Below are 20,079 nucleotides of genomic sequence, written 5' to 3' on the forward strand. Positions count from 1 at the left end.
CCTTTTTTTGTTGTTAACTACAAAAGCACAAAGGACAGCCACAAGATGCTGGGGCATGAAAACATTAGATTGTTAACTATAAGGTAGATATCATAAGCTGTATTTATTTAATACTGAAACAATTTTTCAGCATTTCTCCAGATGACAGCTGATAATTACATCTTGCAGTGGATTTGAAATATACTGGAATAATCATCAAAATAATTATATGCCTGCCTTGTTAAAAAACTTCAGCTTTACAGTTCAAGGATTGCTCAGAAAATGTAAGTAATGTCATCTTGTTCAAGTCAAAAATGTAGCATTTCTGAGATGCCACTTGTTAGGCAAAGATGGCTCCCCAACTGCTAATACAGAAGATGGTGAATGTAAAGCAGCACTTTTATCTTCTCGGCAAGATCTACAAGACAGTTCAGTTGCAAAGACGAGCACAATGTTGTGACTAAAACTCTGGAAAACACCTGGATGGTTTACCTGTATGCCTTTCCAAACAGATGCTTATTTAAAAATATTTTAGGCAGTATCGCCAAGTGTTCTGATTGTCACTCTCCTCTTACAGAAATTAAGTGGACATTCTTACCCACCTAATTTTAATCATATACATGCACACAAGTAGAATGAATATCTACAAGGAAACAAAACACTAATGACAACTTCTCATTAATAGTTTGCTAACATGCAGGCCAGCAGGAAGTCCATGGCACTTACTGAAACCATAAGCACTTTGAAATAAGCCATTGAACCATTTAGGAGAGAAATACACCTTCAGATGTTCAATTTTTGAAGTAAAACACACCATAGAGAATATAAGAGCATGTGTTTTCACGAGAGCTGTGATTATGAGGTTGTGAAAGCAGCTTGTTATTAAACTAAATTGAATAGTTTCCTGGTAATGCACTGCCATCTCTGTATTTTAGGGCATATTATTTAGCCACTCTAAAGGAAGGAACTATGTAATTTATACCAACCCTTCCCCCTGCTTGGTGTTAATTCAGAAGCTTTGCTGCAGGCGAGTCCTTCTGACTCTCATTGATATCTTTCACAGGAAAAAAAAAATAATATATTGCATTACATAAAAGATCTTTTATAATGTACTTTTAAACATTAAAATCATAAGCTGCTAATCTAGGCCACATCTAATCATAAATTATCGGGGTCTGCTCAGGCAAGACAGCATATCATACCACACAATCAGATATAAACTGATTGCACTATAGCTAGTGCCAAATATGGGCAATATCCGCAATCAAAAGGAGAAACAGCTAAAGAGGAACTTAATGAGATTAAAACAGGCATGGACTTGTTTAGTGAGCTGTTACAAGAGAAAACACAGCTTACTAGATATAGCCAGTACAGTATGTTTACAGAAAACCACAAGGCGGGGGGGGGGGAGGAAAAAGAAAAATTGCAACACTGGCAAAATCAGAGCACCAAAAGCAATTACTATCTCCCTCTACCTAATTCAAAGGGAAAAAAAAAAAAAATCTGTTACAAACCTGAGGAACACTAAAAGACTACTTTTCTACTACCCAAGTCTGTCTGCCCCTTCCCTCCCTGCCCTCTTTTTTTTTTTTCTTTGAGGAGGGCAGAATGGCTGCCTTCAGTGGAGTTGCTCTTGAGAGCACTAATAGAATAAAGAACACTCCTATGAACGAAGCATCACCCCACCATCTTAAGGGATGAACCTCAATTCCCCGGGATGCTGGGAGAGTAACCCTGAGGTCTCCTCATTCAAGAGCACAGTTTCTGCATTCATTTCCCAATTGGCCTGTAGAGCTGCATTTCCCACATAAATCGTCCTGCCATTAAACCACCAGTCTTGTCATTTGAAGCAACAACATACACCTGCACTGGGGAATGCACAAAACTTCAGGTTCTTCCTTTATTTCAAGGAAGTGGCAAAAGCAGCACCATCAAGCACCCTGGCTGCTGCGGCAGGAGGCCAGTGGCTTGCACAACCCTTGCATCCTCCTAAAATTGCTCTATCGCACAAGACACTAAGAAGGCTTTGCTGTCTGGCCTGCATTTGCTAGTTGCTTTTTTGTTTTAATTAAGGTAATGATGTACCATTATTAAAAGAACAGTTCTGTGTATTACTAAAAGTGTTTTCGAAATAGAAAGCCTATGACATAGAATGCTTGATAGTTTTAGAACATTTTCTCAAGAAATGCTTCAGAATAGGGCTCAGAGGTTTCACACTGAGGTTTTCAATGGTTTCAGCATTATAACCAGAACAACTCCAGATGAAACACCAGGACACGCATGTGCTAAGCCAATACTGGAAGCTCACAGCCAACATACTGCCACAGAACTCAGGCAGCATGCTAGTTAAGTTTAAAACAGTAACATGATATGAAAGCATGAGAGGTTTTCTCCTGAATGCTTAGTACTTCCAAACTCAATATACTGATTTCTAGTTTTCAAGGAAAAGCCAGAACTTTTGTCCTGAACAACGAACAAGACAGCTAACTGTCCTGTCAATGAAGCCTCCAACTACTTTCATTCCCTGTTGCTCTCTGAGAATTTTTGAGAATTGCAAGATTTTTGAAAGGCACCTGTAAGTTACTGCTTTCAGCAAAGCATAAAAAAACCTGCAAGGCCATCAATTTAACTACAACACACAGCTTAGCCCATAAGTATGTCTTTGAGGGATATAACCTTCTTATCAGAAACTATTTTAAATAACCACGTAGCATACAATAATACTTCCTCATACCTCAAGCCACGCAACGAGGTATGTTGTGTCTACAATATTGCTCAGTTCAACAGCCAACATTATCAAGGCTACTTTTGTGCAGAATTTCTCACTCATCGATGGAAAAAAAACCCAGCTTTTAGAAATCTCAAAGTTTCTTGAAATTCACTTTAGCGTACTTTCTACATCAGTGTTGGCAGGAAGGTCAATCCTCTTCCATCGCCAACTTGGGAAGGAGAGTGCTGCAGAGGCAGGTCCCACTAGAAGTCCCTGTGGAGCTCCCGGGCCCTGCACCACCTTGCCGTTTCATTTCAGACGACTGGTTTAAGTTTAAGACTGTGTTCTGCAAAAACCTTTAATAGTTTCAAGCCAAAAAAGTGTATTAATTTAACTGTATTCCTTTCAAAAGCAAATTTACCAAACCCATTACTCATTACCAATGTATAAATTCAAATAGACAAAGCATTACCCAGACCAAAATAGTTTGAGCACTTCCATGGCTGTCTTCCCAAAAGCAGGCAAACACAGTTAAGGAAAACTTAAATATATGGCAAACACTAAACAGCTCTGTATGTATATGAGGACTTCCAGCTAGAACTTCATTCCCTGAGCTTCATTTTTGCACTAACAAGCTCTGAATGCTCATAAGCATGGAATTAAACCTACGAACAGAGACTCCTTGTCTTCTCACTATCAGAATCACAAGAACACGTCCTTCAACATGCCCATGCATGCAAACACAAGACATCTTATACTCAAAACATTTCAACATTCATTTGCTATTTGATACAGATTTCAGACTTTTTCATGTTGCTTTCTCCTGCTAAGAGCAGTGAAGGACTCTTGCTATAAAAGTGATTAATAAAAATTAGAAAGCAGAATTACTTCTATGATGCTACTTCAATGAAAATTGTACAGGCCATAAAGCACTATGACAACTTCACAAATATAAAGACCTCTCCCTGAGCTCAATAAAGCTCTGTATTTTAATACTTCTGAAATCTGCCGTATTTAAGTTCAGTCTCACAGAAAAGTCTGCTAGCACTAAACCCTTGCAAACTGATAAGGAAGAGAGTTTCATGCAAGCAGGACAAAGTTTCCAGGATCAACACGCAACATTCTTCAAACAGGGCCTGTATACAGCTTTTTCAGAACATAGCTTTTATACTGACACAGTAGGAAGCAGATACGTGCCCTTAAATAAAACCACCTGTTAATCATTCATGAATGAATAGTCAACATTTCCAACAAAGGCCGCAGATACACTATCAGGCCTCTGAACACTTGAACTCAGCGCAATGAAAAGCAAACTTACTATACTTCACAAGGTACTTTTCATTACCAAAACACATATCAGCTTCTCAGAGGATACCTTAAATTTTAATGTTACCATATACAAACGGCTTTTTTCAGATGGCAGTATTTGTTTAAGCATTCAAAAGTAAAGCAAACAAAAAAGAAAAGAAAAGAAAAAAAGGCTCTGTCCACTCCAACAGGGCAAGACAGCAGTTCCAGCAGAAACAAAGACTACAGATCTCTTCCTTATCTCCACCTAAAAATGCTTCTGGTTTATTTTCATGCAATAAGAGCACATTACATCGAGGATGTCAGCAATTAAAAGACAGAAAACAAAGTTTCCTTTGAACTGGCAATTACCTTTTTACAGCACTTAAATCCAATACAAAAACTTCCAGAACATAACTACTGCTTAAGGAATGACGGCAATGCTAGCTTGCAAAACATGACCTACCACGCGTCACTTTCCCTCTTTTACAAATACGTTGCCTTAGTAATTGCTTCTGTTTGCAGCTTTTCCTAGTGTTATGAACTTGAAATTAAAAGCTTCCATTTCAGTAGCAGCATTGATTGCTGAAACTAGCTGCTAAAAAATTAAAAAAAAAAAATTGAAAAAAGGCAAATCTCATCTTAATACTCTTTATGAAGGTACAAGCAACAGATTGTCCACACTCATGCAAAACAACAGCATTACACTGAAGGAAAACGAGGGAATACCATTGCAGCAGCAAGACAGAGAAAGGAGAACAGGCACATCCCACAGCATCCCCAGACAAGGAACGAAGCATCCCAGTTCCCTCAACAACCGAGCTTCTTGCCAAGGAATTGCCACTGCCCTTTCAGGAAGGCCTGGGACTTCAATACCAGCTTTATTCAACAGGAATGATATAAAAGCAATCTCAAAAACTCTACAGTTTCATTTTCACAAAGTGACAGCTTTAACTGGAATAATTAGCTCGTCTCCTCCTTCCTCCTTCTGCGCTTGGCTTACGTTTTTACAAACACATTCCGCACCCTACTTTCTTTCTAACATATTCAGGCGCATTTAAAACTTAACTGTAATAACCAAAAATCCACGAGGCAGATTTTTCAGCAAGTCCTCTACTACCTCAGAGGTGAAGATAGCACACTAATTTAATAAGCCAAATTGAAATGGGAACCCAAACGATTTTTTATGCACTAACCTTCTCCAATCTTAACTGGATAATTCACTCTAAGTCTAAGGAACACGTAAAAAGATGACAGTAAATGTTATAAACCTGTTAATAGTTGACTGTAAACTTTGGACAAGCTATAGTAGTGCAAATACTATTTAACTGCATTGAAGTTCTCATGTTCAGTTGATTTGCCATTAAAGTGATAAGAAAAAGTGACATTGAAAAGTAATGCAAAATTAAAATCATCCCATACAAATAATTCAAATATATTTGCCTAGTAAGGGCCATCAACAGTTAAATGCTTAAAACGTCCCACTTAAAAATTAAGCTCATACACTCAAAATAATTTTTTTAAATGGCCAGGCAGTAACTTTCCATCAGACTGAAAACAGTGAAATTAAGTATCTGATTTACTTTCGCTAATTCTATCCTTTGGTCAATTTCACATTTTACTTACACTGAATTACAGGCTGAGCTATTATTTTCTTCTATTTCTGGAGATATTTACATACAATTCATTTTAATATAAATACATCTATTAATATTTTGTTTTATGAAACCAGATTATGAAACAAATAGTCTTAGTACATAGGACATCATGTTCTGCCAGAATGCACTTGGGTTTTTTCAGCCATTTAAGTTCCCTTCTGCTTTAGCTCTCCCACAACACAAAAAAAAAATATTTCTGAAGTTGACAAAAATATAAGTCTTTATCTAGTGTATCTGTTATGCCTTATCAATTTAAAAAAAAAAAAACCCACACAAACAAAAAACTAGATGATAGCAAAAAGCCTCTAAAACTAAATGCATTCCCTTTTCTTGGTAGCCCAAAAGAAGTGACTTAAATTATTTTCATACTGACCAAGACAATGATTCATTAAATCGCCCTGCAAGACTCTTGCAGCACGGAAAGGCAAGACTGGCCTCTGCTGTCACACTCACAAGCCCTTACAAATAGAAGTGGGGAGCGGCCGCAGCAGGAGGGCTCTCTGGTACGCCGTGGCCTGCTACAGAGGGGAGCCACTGGCTGCATCTCCAGGTACCAGAGGCAACACTCCCAGATCATCCATCATAAGCCACTGATCAAGGAAAATTGATGGAAACCCTTTTTTTCCTGTACACTCTACAGATTACCCTTTCACATTTCTGTAGTGCTCATGATCATCTCAGTGAGCAAAACTATTACATAGGTACTCTGGACATTTATAGCAATAAAAGAAAGTATATAATTGACCAGAGGATTGCAACAGTGATGTCAAATATTTTGAAAAATGGAAGTAACATCTTACAATGGGATCCTTTGTAAAACATGCACAAAGATGACAGTGTTTACCGTACTCGCATTTCGCCACTTGCACAATCTAGCTTCTCCCTTCCATAAAAAAAAAGCTTTTGTCCAAGGATATAGACAAAGCTGTTTTTCCTATAGTAGAAAATTTAATTCTGTATGAAACAGTATTTCATACATGCTTACACAGCAAGCTTACCTGAATTAGGAAAGAGTGGCCAAATTTAACAACGTTGAAAAGTCAGCCAGTAAATTTCCTTCACTCCATTTTTACCCTGTTCACTTCACCCTATAAAACACTGATACTTTCAACAGACATAATGTAGTATCTGTAACCTATTTCAGAAATTTAGCCAGCATCTTGAACAACCTGGACATGCCACACAGTAGTAGAATTACGCATTTATTTTTCCTCCACCTTCACGGAAGTGGTATCAAGTTGGTTCTGTAATAAGGATGTTTCAACAGTCCTAGTAGAAACACCAAGTTAATTCTCCGCTTTAGTTTAATTGCTGTCAATTCTTGACCTCTGGGGAATCCACAGTACATGTCTGAATGCAGATTTGTGAAGAATAAAGCTGTTGGGAATCATTTGTGATGTCTCTCAAGGATTATTTTCTATAAAAACTAAGACAGTACACTAAGAAAACAGCAGAAAAACCTAACTTGCTTTCTCCAGTGAAACACTGTCCTGTAATATGGCAACAGCTACTGCTTTTCAGAAGGGCAGCATCACAAGAGCACAAGTTCTTTAGCTGTTTTGTGTTACAGCAGAATAACTGATACAACAGAATAACCTCTTAAAAGTTTCAGAAGTACTGCAGAGCCCTCACTTAACAACCCATTTACTGTTTTAACTGATTTCATTTATAGCCGTACACCTTGTTTGCCTCAGAGAAGTCGAAGTATTTTTTAAGACAGATTATTAATATCTTCATGGAACACTTCTATGCTGTCACCATTACAGTACCAATAGCACATCTAAAATGTTAGCTCCTATGAAATATAATTGGGGGGTAGGTAGAATGGTGTTATTTGAACTCATCATAACTTAAAGGTCAAGAAAAAGTTGCCATTAGTTTAAGTCATTTCAAACCGAGTAGCAATTTTTTCTACACTTTACATTTTCCAAAGTACTGATCCCATCGCATTTAGGTGTACTTTTGAGGGTCCAGCGCTTAAACAAAGCATTGTAAAGCTGGGCACCCATGGAAAGTCCAGATGGGAAAGTAAACATCATCTCTGATATGATTCCCAAGTTACTTGAAAGTTACTGAAGTTGTATTACTGGGCAAGCTCAAAAGCCTAAAAAAAAGACAGCTTGAGTACCATTTGATCAAACAGAACAAAATCTAACCATGCCAGTTACCAAAAAACCCTGACTCAGTAGAACAAAAATTGTAATATTCTACTATTTGGAAGCAAAGAAAAAAGCCAGAGCCATTAAAAATTTTAAAACTATTTATGTGTATATTAATGGCTCACATTCAAAATATTAACTTTCAAAAAAAAAAATAGATAAAAGAACATTTTGCAAGAGACAGTTCTAAAACACAGCAGTCATCAAATCTGTGTTCTGTCAGAAGGGGTATTTAATTCCAAACACTTGACAAGAAAATGCAGAACTCCCACACAATTTACAGCTGTTGTCCTTTTACTCTGCTGTAAAAGCAGATTTCATTTGTGTGGATCTCTGCTTCACTAAATGTTGCTTGTGGCAGCAAATTCTGCAAGCATTTGTTATGCTAGTATTTCTTTGTTACATGTTAGAATAATTTCAAAATATCTTCTTGAGCTTATGAACTGCAATGCTTAAAAGCTTTTAATAACATACACAGTTGCAGAACATCCCCAGTATTCAAACACTATGAGCACACTTACTGGTATACTGGAAATACGATATGGGAATAAATTAAAGGGGCAAACCCCAGTGAGTAACAGAGCTAAGTGGCCAAGGAAGCAGCCACGGTATAGTATGAAATCAGACACTAGAATAATTTCTGTTGGCTTGCCTTACTAATATATTAACAAGAATATATTCTGTCATGCAACCCATAGGCTCTACCCTTTCCTGAACACCCAGGCAGCTGTACTTCACACAGTTTACTAGGCAGCTGCTACCCTCCACATCTGCTTCTCAGAGCTTTCCCTGAGTTTATTACTTGCAACTGCTATTCCCAAGGTACTGCGCTACTCATGTGCCCCAAATCTCCAGCGGGCAGTTTCCATGATTAGAATGTCTCACTCGGGCATAAACAGGCAATCCCTTCAGAAAAACAGCCAGTGTAGCTATTTACATGAACTTCCATAAACATTATATTAAAAACCTGAGAAACAAGTTCCAGTACTGCCCAATTCATAAACTGAGAGCAACATCTGAAAAGCATGGTCTAGGGATCCTGACAGGCTATACAGTTTCAAAATAAATGATTTGAAGAACCACATTTTACATACTGATATGCTCACTCTACAAACCAAAAATCAAATTATACACCTGAAGTCTAGAAAAATCATGACAAAACCTGTTCATCAAGTAATTTATTCATACTGTAGGGTTAGGGAAACATGAAACTCAGGATGTAATTGTTCTTAAGTCTATACATGCAAAGTCCCAAATTTTTCCACATTTCTAATTTTAGGCAAATTTTTCAACAGCTCTTTTTAACACATCAGAATATCTGCTATTAAAAAAATTATCTGCTTTGCTCTTTTTCCTTTTGGAAAAACTGGTTTGCTCATCTTAACAGAAAGGGAAGCCAAGAGAAAAGTAATTTGCCATTTTAAATGAGTTAGTTACCCTAAGAAGCCACACTGACACTTCTGCTTATACCAAAAGTTCAGCAAATGCTTTTTGCTAATTCAGTTCACGTCACCAAATTAATAAAGCACACCATTCAAAGAACTCGCCAACAACTCAATGTTTAGAAAACAAGAAAAACCACAAATTTATTTATTTCAGAAAATAAAAGACTACTGAGACTACTGACACAGCTTTAAGATAAGCTAAGCTGGTCTACTGGCCACCCGCTACCAAGAGGAGCGACCCCAACTCCCTTCCCCTCTGCCCCCATGATGCTGATGTGATTCTGCAGCAAGCTGATGGAAGAAACTAGACTGGCAGTAAATTAACCCCATCGAGACTTTAAAGACAAAAAAAACCCACACAGCCAAACAAAAAATATTTATAGACCCTTTAGGTGTTGGCAGGTCACTGCAAGGTTGGTCAGAGTTGCCTCTGAAGCATCTGACTGACTTCAGAGACAGGAGAACAAGACCTTCTCTTTCAGAATCTGTTAGCTCTTAAAGAGGTTTAGTTACATCATTTAAACCCCGAAGGTGGCTGGGAGAAGGAATTATCTTCAAATATCTGTAATGGAATCTGTTATAGACACAATAAGTAAAGAGTTGTCTATTTCTGCCAGGAAAAAAAAAAAAAAAAACCACCTGGATAATTTTTTTAAAAAAATTACTAGGTATGGGGAGAAGCAAGATACAAGGAATGAAACCTGCAACACTCTGATCAAGAAAACAGGGAACAGTCCTTGAAGTGCAGGTCAGTCAACAACTTTCAATAGCACTTTTGGTATTCCTGCTTCTGTCCCTATACAGTGAGAGAACCACGCTAGGGTTGTTCTGTATTTTTATTACTCTCAGAAGGTTTTGTATAGCTTCACTCATCTGTAACCCTCATCCTGAAAGTCAGCACATTCACATCTGAAGTTAGAAACAAATGGGGCAAGCTATTAAAAACGTGCAGTAAGAAGCTGTTTTATTGTACAAGTATGCACAACTGAAATGTCAGACTTCAGTCCTTGTTTTTTCATAAGAAAAATCAACAGCCTATAAGAACAAGCAATATAGTACCATAGTGATCGGAGCATTAAAGAACATACCTGAAGCAGAAGAGACCTCATGCCATCAAAGGAAGAAAGAAGTACCCCAAGTAGCTCAGAAAGAGAATAACAAAGATTAAGCTGAATAAAGACAGCTCCTCCTGTCACCTCAGAGTACAGAACACAGTAGTAGTATGAATGATAAGAACAGAGAGAAATACAATTTTGCTCACTAGCTTAAGTCCTCCACTTGGAGTGAAAACACTGATCTCTGAAGAAAGTGGTTTTGTTAGTATTTTGAGAAAAACTATTTTAACATAAAATATGCAATGCTTCATATATGCAATATATAATAAAACATTTTCCTCACAGCCACCCAAGCCCTTCCAACCACTGGAAAAAGGGTATCACTACACCTACAAGATAAAACTTGATGATAAGGTTTACTTGTTATGACTGTCTCAGGGAACAAGTAAACCAAGGTAACTGCAAAATAAGGATGTCTAGGGAACTTGGCTGTTGCACAGACCAGGGTGCGAGTTGCCCACTTACCACCGAGGCACTCACCGATTCCGGCAATGCTGAAGGTCTTCCACCAGTCTGCGTGGACAAGCACAAAAAAAATGCCAGTCACTCTGCATCTTATATATTACCTTAAAGAAAAGTGCTATTTTTGCCACAGTTGTCATAAATGAGATGGAATAGTAAGCACAGTGAGGCAAAGGAATAATATACAGTCTTAGCTATGCTGACTGCTATGTCTGTCAATTTTCATTTTCTTTAAGAAAAATAGGAACGGTACATTGTTCGGAGTGTTCACAGTCACTTCTTGCAAAATTAAAAAAAAATATTACTAATATTAACTTTTAGTCAAAGTCTTGGGTCAAGTATTGTGGGAGTACCTTAATCAATTTAAGCAAGAAAAGATGCTGTTTTCCTCTCCTCTGCAAACCTCAAGGGTACATCAGTACTTAAAAGTAAGTTACAACCCAGAAGAGTCATAAAACATTCAGAAATTCCCCCCCTCCACCACCACCCCCCCCTTCCCCCCAAAAAACAAAGGACATTTTTCTTCAACCTGTAGCAAAACTGACAGGGATAAAAAAAAACCCAAGAAGTTTTCACCAGATCTAGTCATGCTTCCAATTTCAGACATTCCCACAGATCTGAGAGATCAGTTTTGGAGAATCAAGCTTCTCAGATACTCAGATTTCAGAAAAATAAGGACACATCCCATTCACTCAGTCACATCAACCCCATAGTGGCTCCTGTCCTGTTCACTGAGGTGGTTAACCCAAAAAATTAGTAAGACACGAAACAAACCAGACAGGAAAATATACATAATGCTATACTTTGTGAGTATTTTTCAGAGCAGGTAAGTTCAACAATGGACAAACCCAGTTCTGTGTTCGGAGACGATCACAAAGGCAGTGAAATCATCTCTACACTATAAAGCTTTCCAGCACAGAATTTAAGTCACCCGAAGCAATATACTGCAATGTGCCAGACAACTGGAAATGCTTGTGCTTCAATTATTCTTCCTTAACTATGAATTATCACTCCACAGCCCTCAAAAATGGAGTTGAAAAACCCATTCCTAGATAGAATTTAAAAAAAGACACAATACCCAAAATGTTAAAAGTTAGATGACAAACCCCACATGTTTAATGAGGAGCAGTTTTACTGAGACCTGTGGCCATTTCCCCTGGTTCACTTTCACAGCTGCAGCACTGACAGGAAACTTCAAGTCACTTGTCTTCCCTGAGAAGTTGCAACTAAGCAAATGATGAAACACATTGCATTTTGTAATACAAAACAGAGGTCTTGAAAACTAAGTGAACTAGGCTTTGGGGCTTTTGATTGGCTTTTTTAAGCTTCTGAGTTAACTGCAATGCAATCTAAACTTCAGTATTTATCTGTTCAGCAGCAGTTAGTTGTAATTTTTACAGTTCAAATATAATTTCAATGTGGCCATTAAGATAAAAAAAATTCTGTGACTTGTATGCTACAGTAATTGAGAAAGAACCATGAAATAACATCAGTGCATACAGACTATAGTATGTGTACCATATCTTATATAAAAGAATTGGTGAAGGGAATAAGGCAGTGTCACATGGTCTAGAAACTTATGTTTTTAAAAAAAAAAAGCATATGCCATAATATTCAAAGAATAAGAACGAACAGGTTCCTCACAACAGACTAAGCCTATCCCCAAAAGCTCAGCACACCCATCCACCCTCAAAAGCCAAAACTACATCTGAGTATCTCCCCTCCACCAAGAATCTTCATTAAACATAACAGTTCTAGGTTTCATGCAGAAAATTGTTGTACCATGTTCGCTGGTATGTGTTACAAAAGAGGTGTCAAAACAGCTACTAATGGTCCTTCATGTCCTACATGAACTATTAAGCAATTCAAGTCAAAAAAAAATAAAACGAAAAAATAAATCAAACCTTAATATCCAACTAAAAATTACAACAAAGAAAAACAAACAAACAAACAAACAAAAACATAAACAAAACACTGAAAGTACCTCCACTGCCTGGCTAGCGTGACTGCTGTTGAATAGACAGCCATATGGATTAGTGGTCAAGCACCATGAGAATCAAGAGGTTACAGGTCTACTCCACAGAAAACTTACCTGATTTTAAACAAGAAATTAGGTGCTTCAAGAATTAGCATCTTATCAAGCTTTCAGTAATCCAATTAAAATATATTTTTTATTTTCTGACTCCTCAGTTCTACTTAATAGGAACAGCTCCACTTTAGTATTTCCAACTGTACACTGGTACAAGAATCAAAACAAAGGAAGGTTAAACAGCACAGCATGTCAGCCAAGATCCTTCCCCATAACACAGCTGAGGATTTTTTTTTTTTTTAAGCACTTATTTTGGGAGGGGTATATGCAGGTGAAAACATTTAGAGATTGGACTGATAATTAACATTGTCAACAGAAATATTTCCTCTGTTTCAACTGTAACTTTTTCTACAACTTGTATAAATCAGACTATGAAATCACCACAATTATCCCTGACTCTGAAATCTTTGAGTTCTTTGACAACTCAAAGAGGAAAAAAAAAAAAAAAATTAGCCCACTACCTAACTTTTGGCATCCTAAGTTGAAATTTCTTACTTAAAGGCTTGGAACTATTTGTTCAACACAAAATGCTGTGTTTGCTGTAGAAGTCAACTAAGTAACAGGACACAAACACACACACACCAAAAAAAAAAAAAAAAAAAAATCTTATTCTCTTTCTGTGCTGATTTCATTCCTTCAGACAAGTATCAACAACTAATCGTAATCAAATGCTTAACAGAAACCCCTCTGCTTGTTTGCAGGTCCTTCTCAAACAAAGTTTTCATAGGATGAAACACCTCTTACGAAGAGTCGAAACAAAGAGGTACAGCCTGCCAGAAAGTAGGGGGGGCAGGGGTGGAAATCAAGTATTTTGCTATTTCAAATACAGGCTCCATCTCGAAAGGCCTGCTGTCACAGTCAGATCAATCCAGACAGGATCTGCTAAAGATGCACTGACCATAAAGATGGCATCTGGTCTTCCCATGTATGGTACTACATTCCGACTAGAGTCATTCTGACTATGAGCAGCACTGCTGGACTAAGCCCGTAAAAAACTTAGTCCAGCTCCAGGAGAGAGGCAAGACTCTCAGATGCAAGACAGAAATGAGTGAACACAGCTGTAAGTGAACCAGACCCTGCAATAAAAATAGGAAGCTGTGTTCTTTGCCCCGTCCCTGCCCACCATGCAGACCGCCCATGCATTCCATCCGGTACTAAGGTGGGAAGCGGGGAAATAGAGACCCTTGCCACTTCTCCCATGATAAGAGAAATTCACAAATTATTAAAAGTAGTAAAATAAACTGACATAATTGAATTGGCTTTCTGCCGTACAACACCATTTTTCACTACTGACAACTAAATGAAAATTGCCCCAATCCTTAGATATCAGAGATCCATTCCAATTTATGATTAAAATGAAGTTATTAAATTGCCATTAAAAAACTAGAAATCAATACTGCCTCTAAAGCAAAAGGCAGAGAGGAAAAAGACAGATTCGGCTATCTAGCACTAGCCCTCTCTGAAATTTACTGCTGATGGTCTGAAAGAGGCCACACTAACCCACCCCCTGCCACCCCATGCATTGTGTACCCCAGATTACAAAGCATGTCCTAAAATACTGGGGGTGAGGGGTTATGAAAAAAAAAAAACCTAACAACAACAAAAACCACCAAACAAAAACCTCACACACAAAAACGAAACCAAAAAACAAAACGCCCACACCTCACAAGTTGGTTGTGAGTGGGTTTTTTTTTTTACTGATGATTTACAAGATCTTCTGACAAATATAAGACTTCGACAAAATCAAGAGTACATTAAAATAGACTAATTATACAGCTGTTTTTGTTGCCAAGACTATTTTATGTAATGCATTAGAATTTAAAATTATGTCAAAAGCTTTCAAGTAAGATAACTTTCATTAGGAAAAAAGACACAAATAAGTTACCAGCACTTCGTACACAGGAATGCATTTATGGTACTTTTGTTATACAGTGCGAGGGAGTTAAGAAAAATGCTGTCAAACTTCATTAAAAGGAATGGTATGCTACTTAAAATTACTAAAACATTCCAGGCTTTTTTGACTATACTATGCAATAAAGCAAACCTATTAGCAGTACATTAAAGCTGAGATGGCAAGAATTTGCTAATAGTTTCGTGCTGATTAAGCAACATGCAGCAAGCGGTGCCCTGCCGCTTGCTATGGCAAACATTGCCCTCCCTCATGCTGCTGAATTATAATTCTGTGCTCAGCATTCAGCTGATCAGCTGGAGCCACCAGCCTTTAGAGAACATTCTCATTGAAACTACAAGTATAATAAAGTATTGCAGCACTATCTGCAAAGCTATTGAAAAAAAATACTTTTAGGGACATGTATGCACTAAAAATCTCTATGCTAAAGTATATAGGAAAGCTCAGCACATAAAGCTGTTCTTGAAAGCTGACAGAAAGCAGCTGTTCAGCTGCAGAAAACACAGCTGCAATGGAAGCTGAACTTTCTGGGAGTCTCCAAGAAAAACGTATACTAGGGTAAAGGTTGTGTTATTTTTCTACTGTGGTCATCTGTAAACGATGCACCTTTAGATGTCTGTTGCATTTGTTTGATCATTTAGCTAAAGCAGAGTATTACAAACAAGTGACAAGCCTTACTATTTCTGAAAAAACAACAATTTGCCATGAATGAAGCATACAGAAGAACAAGGATTTCAATGTATTTAAAATGACTGTATACAAGTTTTCACAATAATACTTTGCCATTGATTCCTATGGTGTTTTCTAGAGATATTTCCACTGAGCTTCTCTAAAAACGTGAATTATGGGCAACAGCAGGCATTGTAGGAGCTCCAGGTTCGAGGTCCCACGAGGGTCTGTAAAGTAACAGTGCTGCAAGCAGATGAGCCAGCTGCCCAGAGAGCTTTCTGCACACTGCTGTCAATAAATAGAGCTTATTCTGCTGATACTTAAGACTTCGCTGTTCAGCCACATCTAGTAAAACAGCTATATTAAAAATAAAAAGCTTATTGAGAAACTTTAAATAAACTAATAGGCTTTAGGCTAACATTACTCCAAATGCTTTTGTCTTCACAAGAGTGGCAATTTGAGTATGTAAGGGTGATTAGCTATATCTTCTAAGTAATGCTTACTGAAGTACTAATAGCTGCACTCTTTAGATTGCCATCCAAATAGGGGACTAAAGGACGGGCAAACACTCTGTCACCACGACAACACAGCAGCTGTAACAAAACCTTCAACGAAGCCTCAAGGTACAGTGAGCCTTACAGCCATCATTCCTCTCTGAGAATGCAGGACCAGCTACAGGAAGATGTTAAACCGCTAAACACTGCTAAGAATACACGTGCATACTTTACATTTTAGCATACAGAATCACCTATACTGAGCATAAACTGAATCTTTATGCCACTTTCACCAAGACAGTACAGAGGTTTTGGCCATACTGCATACCATAACAAAATGGCTCAAGCAGCAGCAAGAAGTTACAACTATCAAATTAAAAAAAAACAAACCAAAACAAACCTCCACACCAAACCAAAACAACACTTTTGTCATAAAGCACGCCTTTATTGAGATGCTTAGCATAATAAATCAACATGAAAAGATTCCCCAACTCGAAAAGGGTTTGGAACAAGAATCTGTCTGATACATTTCTGATAGCTTGTTTCCATAGGCTTCTTTCTCCACATAAACCCACCCTCAAGCACCACTGAAGCTTACAGATAATACAAAAGCCATTTTCACACTATTCATAATTTTTCACATACATAAACATAATTTCAACTAACAAGTAATCTTTTAAATGGTTAAATTAAAATTAGATGTTACGTTCCCACTTACTCATTTAGCTTAATATTCAAATACACTACCTAAAATTTCATTATTTTAACATCAAAACTCATTTTCACCTGGCAGGTTTCAACCAACAGTGACCAGATTAGACTTTAAAGCAGTCTTTAAAAACCACCAGTTCCTGTACTGGATTATCCTTTATACATCTGCATTCAGATCCAGCATTCTCTCACACATTTACTGTGTAATGCTGAATGTAATTAGTGGGTTCCATGACAGACAGCAAGATTTTGTACAAGGTGCAAGACAAAGTCACCATACAACAACTTAGAGCAGAGACTGCAATTTAATTTTAATTGCTGCCTCTACAATATATGTGCTCCAGCACACAATCAAAACTTTGTCATTTTGTTAGGGCTGCTTGAACCCCCTCAAACTCATGTATTTTAATGACTTAAGACAAAGAACATATACTATTACATCACACATAACTTTTTTTTTTTTGTAATGAAGAATAAGTAGAAAGCCAAGCTTCATACCAGACAAGACATATACACAACAGTTTAAGTCAAGACTTCACTTCACAATTCTGCCTTAAAAGACATAATAGGATGAACAAAATAAGTGTTAGTAGTCGGCATATCTATGCAAGAGTTATTTCAAAATTTGAGTAAAGCAGGAATGTGTCCTTTAGTAGCTGTTTAAGACCACAAAAAAAAGCTTGTAAGTAATTACGCTGTGGTGCTTCCAAGGTATTTTTCAATTCTCGACTTTTAACTGAGCTAGAATAGGCTACAATCACTCCAACTTTAACATCGTGCTTCCATTTTGCAGAAGTGTACTGAATAGTAGATGAATATTTTTAGAAATACATGCAACCCACTGTGCCTAACTAAGTACTTAGAGGTATTTTAAGATCACTTTTGAGGTTTGGGTTTTTTAAATGTTAAAGGCAAGTACACAATTGTACTAGTAAAGACCATCTCAATCCCAGAAATACTCAGCAATAGGCTATATATACTGCTTACAGCAGAACTAAGCAAAGCAATAAAATTCTCAAGGCAATCTGAACCAGGTTGCATCTTTTTTCCCCCCTAAAACAACTAAAAATAAGACACATTTGTCCTTTGACTGTATTTCTTAGTCTGTTCACTTGCAGACAATTTGTTGGCACCCAGTTTCAGGGCAGAAAGCATGAAACAGCCATGCATTTCTGAACTCTTTCTTCTCCTTTATTTTCCTTACCCTAGCAAGAATTTCTTTCATTTTTAAGAACAGCTAGTTCTGCAATTCAGTATCCAGAGTAAGTAAGTATTCGTCCGTCACTTAATTTTGTGTTTCAACATTAAAACAGATGTTAAACTAAGACTGCAAACTACTACTTTCCTTCAATAAAATCAGGTTTTAAACCAACTTTTTTTTTTCAGATCACAGTTAAGAAGATGTAAAAAGATCCAGTAATTGTAGTAAATTGTAGTATTTTATTTACTTTACAACAATTCTGAGACTGCACTCAAGCCCAGATCCAAGCATAGCAAGGACAACACAGAAACCTGGTCCACAGTGCTCAAATCACAGTTTAACATAATAAATTGGGAAGGAAAACAGCAGTTTCTGGACAGACAATAAGGAGGCACTGTGAGAATATGAAGCAAGAGCAGGATAAGCATATGGAATTCCTGAGACCACCTATGGACACAGTATGGAAATATAGTCCTTCAAGCTACAGTCATAAACTCTACTCAGAAAATTTACTGCAAAGAAAGAAGTTGTCAGTGTAAGATCTTCTCACCCCACAATGTTCTCTTTATTTGTTTTAATAAACACCACGCTAAAGACATGCAGCAGCTAGAAAGCACTGTCTTACAGCCCTCACAAATGCTATATGGGGTATCATCACACTGTAAGTTTGGACAAAATCTGCTGAGGCTTTACAGCTTTACAAAGCAGGAAAAGAAGAATAAAAGAGTTTAGAGCTAGATTTTAGCAAAGCACTTGGGATTTGGGTTTTTCTGGGTTTCCATAAAAGAAAAAAGAAAAAACCACAGAAGCACATATCCAAGTTTTGCTCAACTGATGGTTACAACAGCAACTTATGAACTAGGAAAAAGCAAAAAGGGATGCAATACAGTTTTTACACATAGAGTTAACTGAAAAGTAAACAAACCTTAAAGGAAAATTCACACCTTGGTGCATCACAACCCACAACCTGCTATAGGAACAAATGCTCTCAAACTTGGGAAGAGAAGGAACTGAGACAGGTCTCTCCTTTGAGAAGAGCACAGAAGAATCACAAGAAAAAAATATCTCAAAGTTTTACTTCCCTCACCCTAAATGTCCTCTCTTCCCAGGCAAGTCACATGAAGCACAATCCTCTTGCCTTCAGGTTGGCAAAGGCAAGAGGAAGGAAAGCAAGGAAAGCTGAAGGCTGTAGCTAGTCACTGTGAAGGCTGCGGTGGGCGACCGATTAGGATCTACCACGGGCACAAGCATGAGTGGCTGAGCCCAGCGAGGGAGCGAGCAAGGAGCAAAGGCTCGGAAGGACAACGCTGCGTGACAGCTGGTCCACTGGCAGGGCCACACTGCTCGTTCTCCAAGAGCTCCCTGCCTAAAGCAAGGCAGCCACAGATCCTGGCTGTGAAAAGCACGCCTGGGAGGAAGGGATGAAGTCCTCTGGCACAGCTCGTGGGCGTGAGTGCTGAGGAGTCACACGCATTATGGTATGAAAAGCACGGGGCCTTAGGGTAGCATGAAGATGCCATTAAAAGCTAGAGTGCAGCACCTGGGAGGGAGGATAAGGACAAAGTCACAGCCAGGGCAAATGGACTTACTTGGAGGATTTAAAAAAAACCAAACCCACAATACTGATCAGTATATCTCATGAAGTTTTTGTGAAGGAGTGTAAAGTTAGAAGTTGCATTATATGAGGTACAAATCAGGATCAAAGTGCTATCAAGAAACAGAACAGTGATCCCCGATTTTCTCTATAAATATACTTCTTTATAGAATGTATGTATATACACACACACACATATATATATAGCCCCCTGTGTCTAAAGCACAATGCAGTTATGCATGACAGCCACCTATTAGCTCTTCCAATTGGATGCAGATAACCAGGAATTGATATGGATAGCACCAAGCATGTTGATACATCAGCTGCAGGGGAGGGGGCAGATATTCAATTTCAACAGGAAAAGCAGTCAAATCAACCTCGCTCAAGAATATATTTAGTGCTACAACACTTTAATCACAGGATAAAGCTTCTTCTAAATACTTAAAGAACAAGATATGGTTGTGTGCCACACAATATAGTTTCTGTTGTAACATGAATAATTCCTAAACAATATCCTGGCAATCTATCAAGCTGTCTAGAGAAGAAATGTGTATAAAACACTTAGATATGTTGAACAACCAGTTGAGAGTCCAGAAA

The 20,079-nt window shown here is 37.8% G+C and overlaps 1 protein-coding gene across 8 annotated transcripts in view; it reads right to left on the reverse strand.

The window, feature by feature from the left end:
* ARHGAP12 (Rho GTPase activating protein 12) overlaps positions 1-20,079 on the reverse strand; it is a 71,697-nt gene that overhangs the window by 43,196 nt on the left and 8,422 nt on the right. The gene's annotated exons all lie outside the window — the stretch shown is intronic.

This window comes from Leptosomus discolor, chromosome 6 (assembly GCF_034619465.1).
Source record: "Leptosomus discolor isolate bLepDis1 chromosome 6, bLepDis1.hap2, whole genome shotgun sequence".
Classification (NCBI taxonomy): domain Eukaryota; kingdom Metazoa; phylum Chordata; class Aves; order Leptosomiformes; family Leptosomidae; genus Leptosomus; species Leptosomus discolor.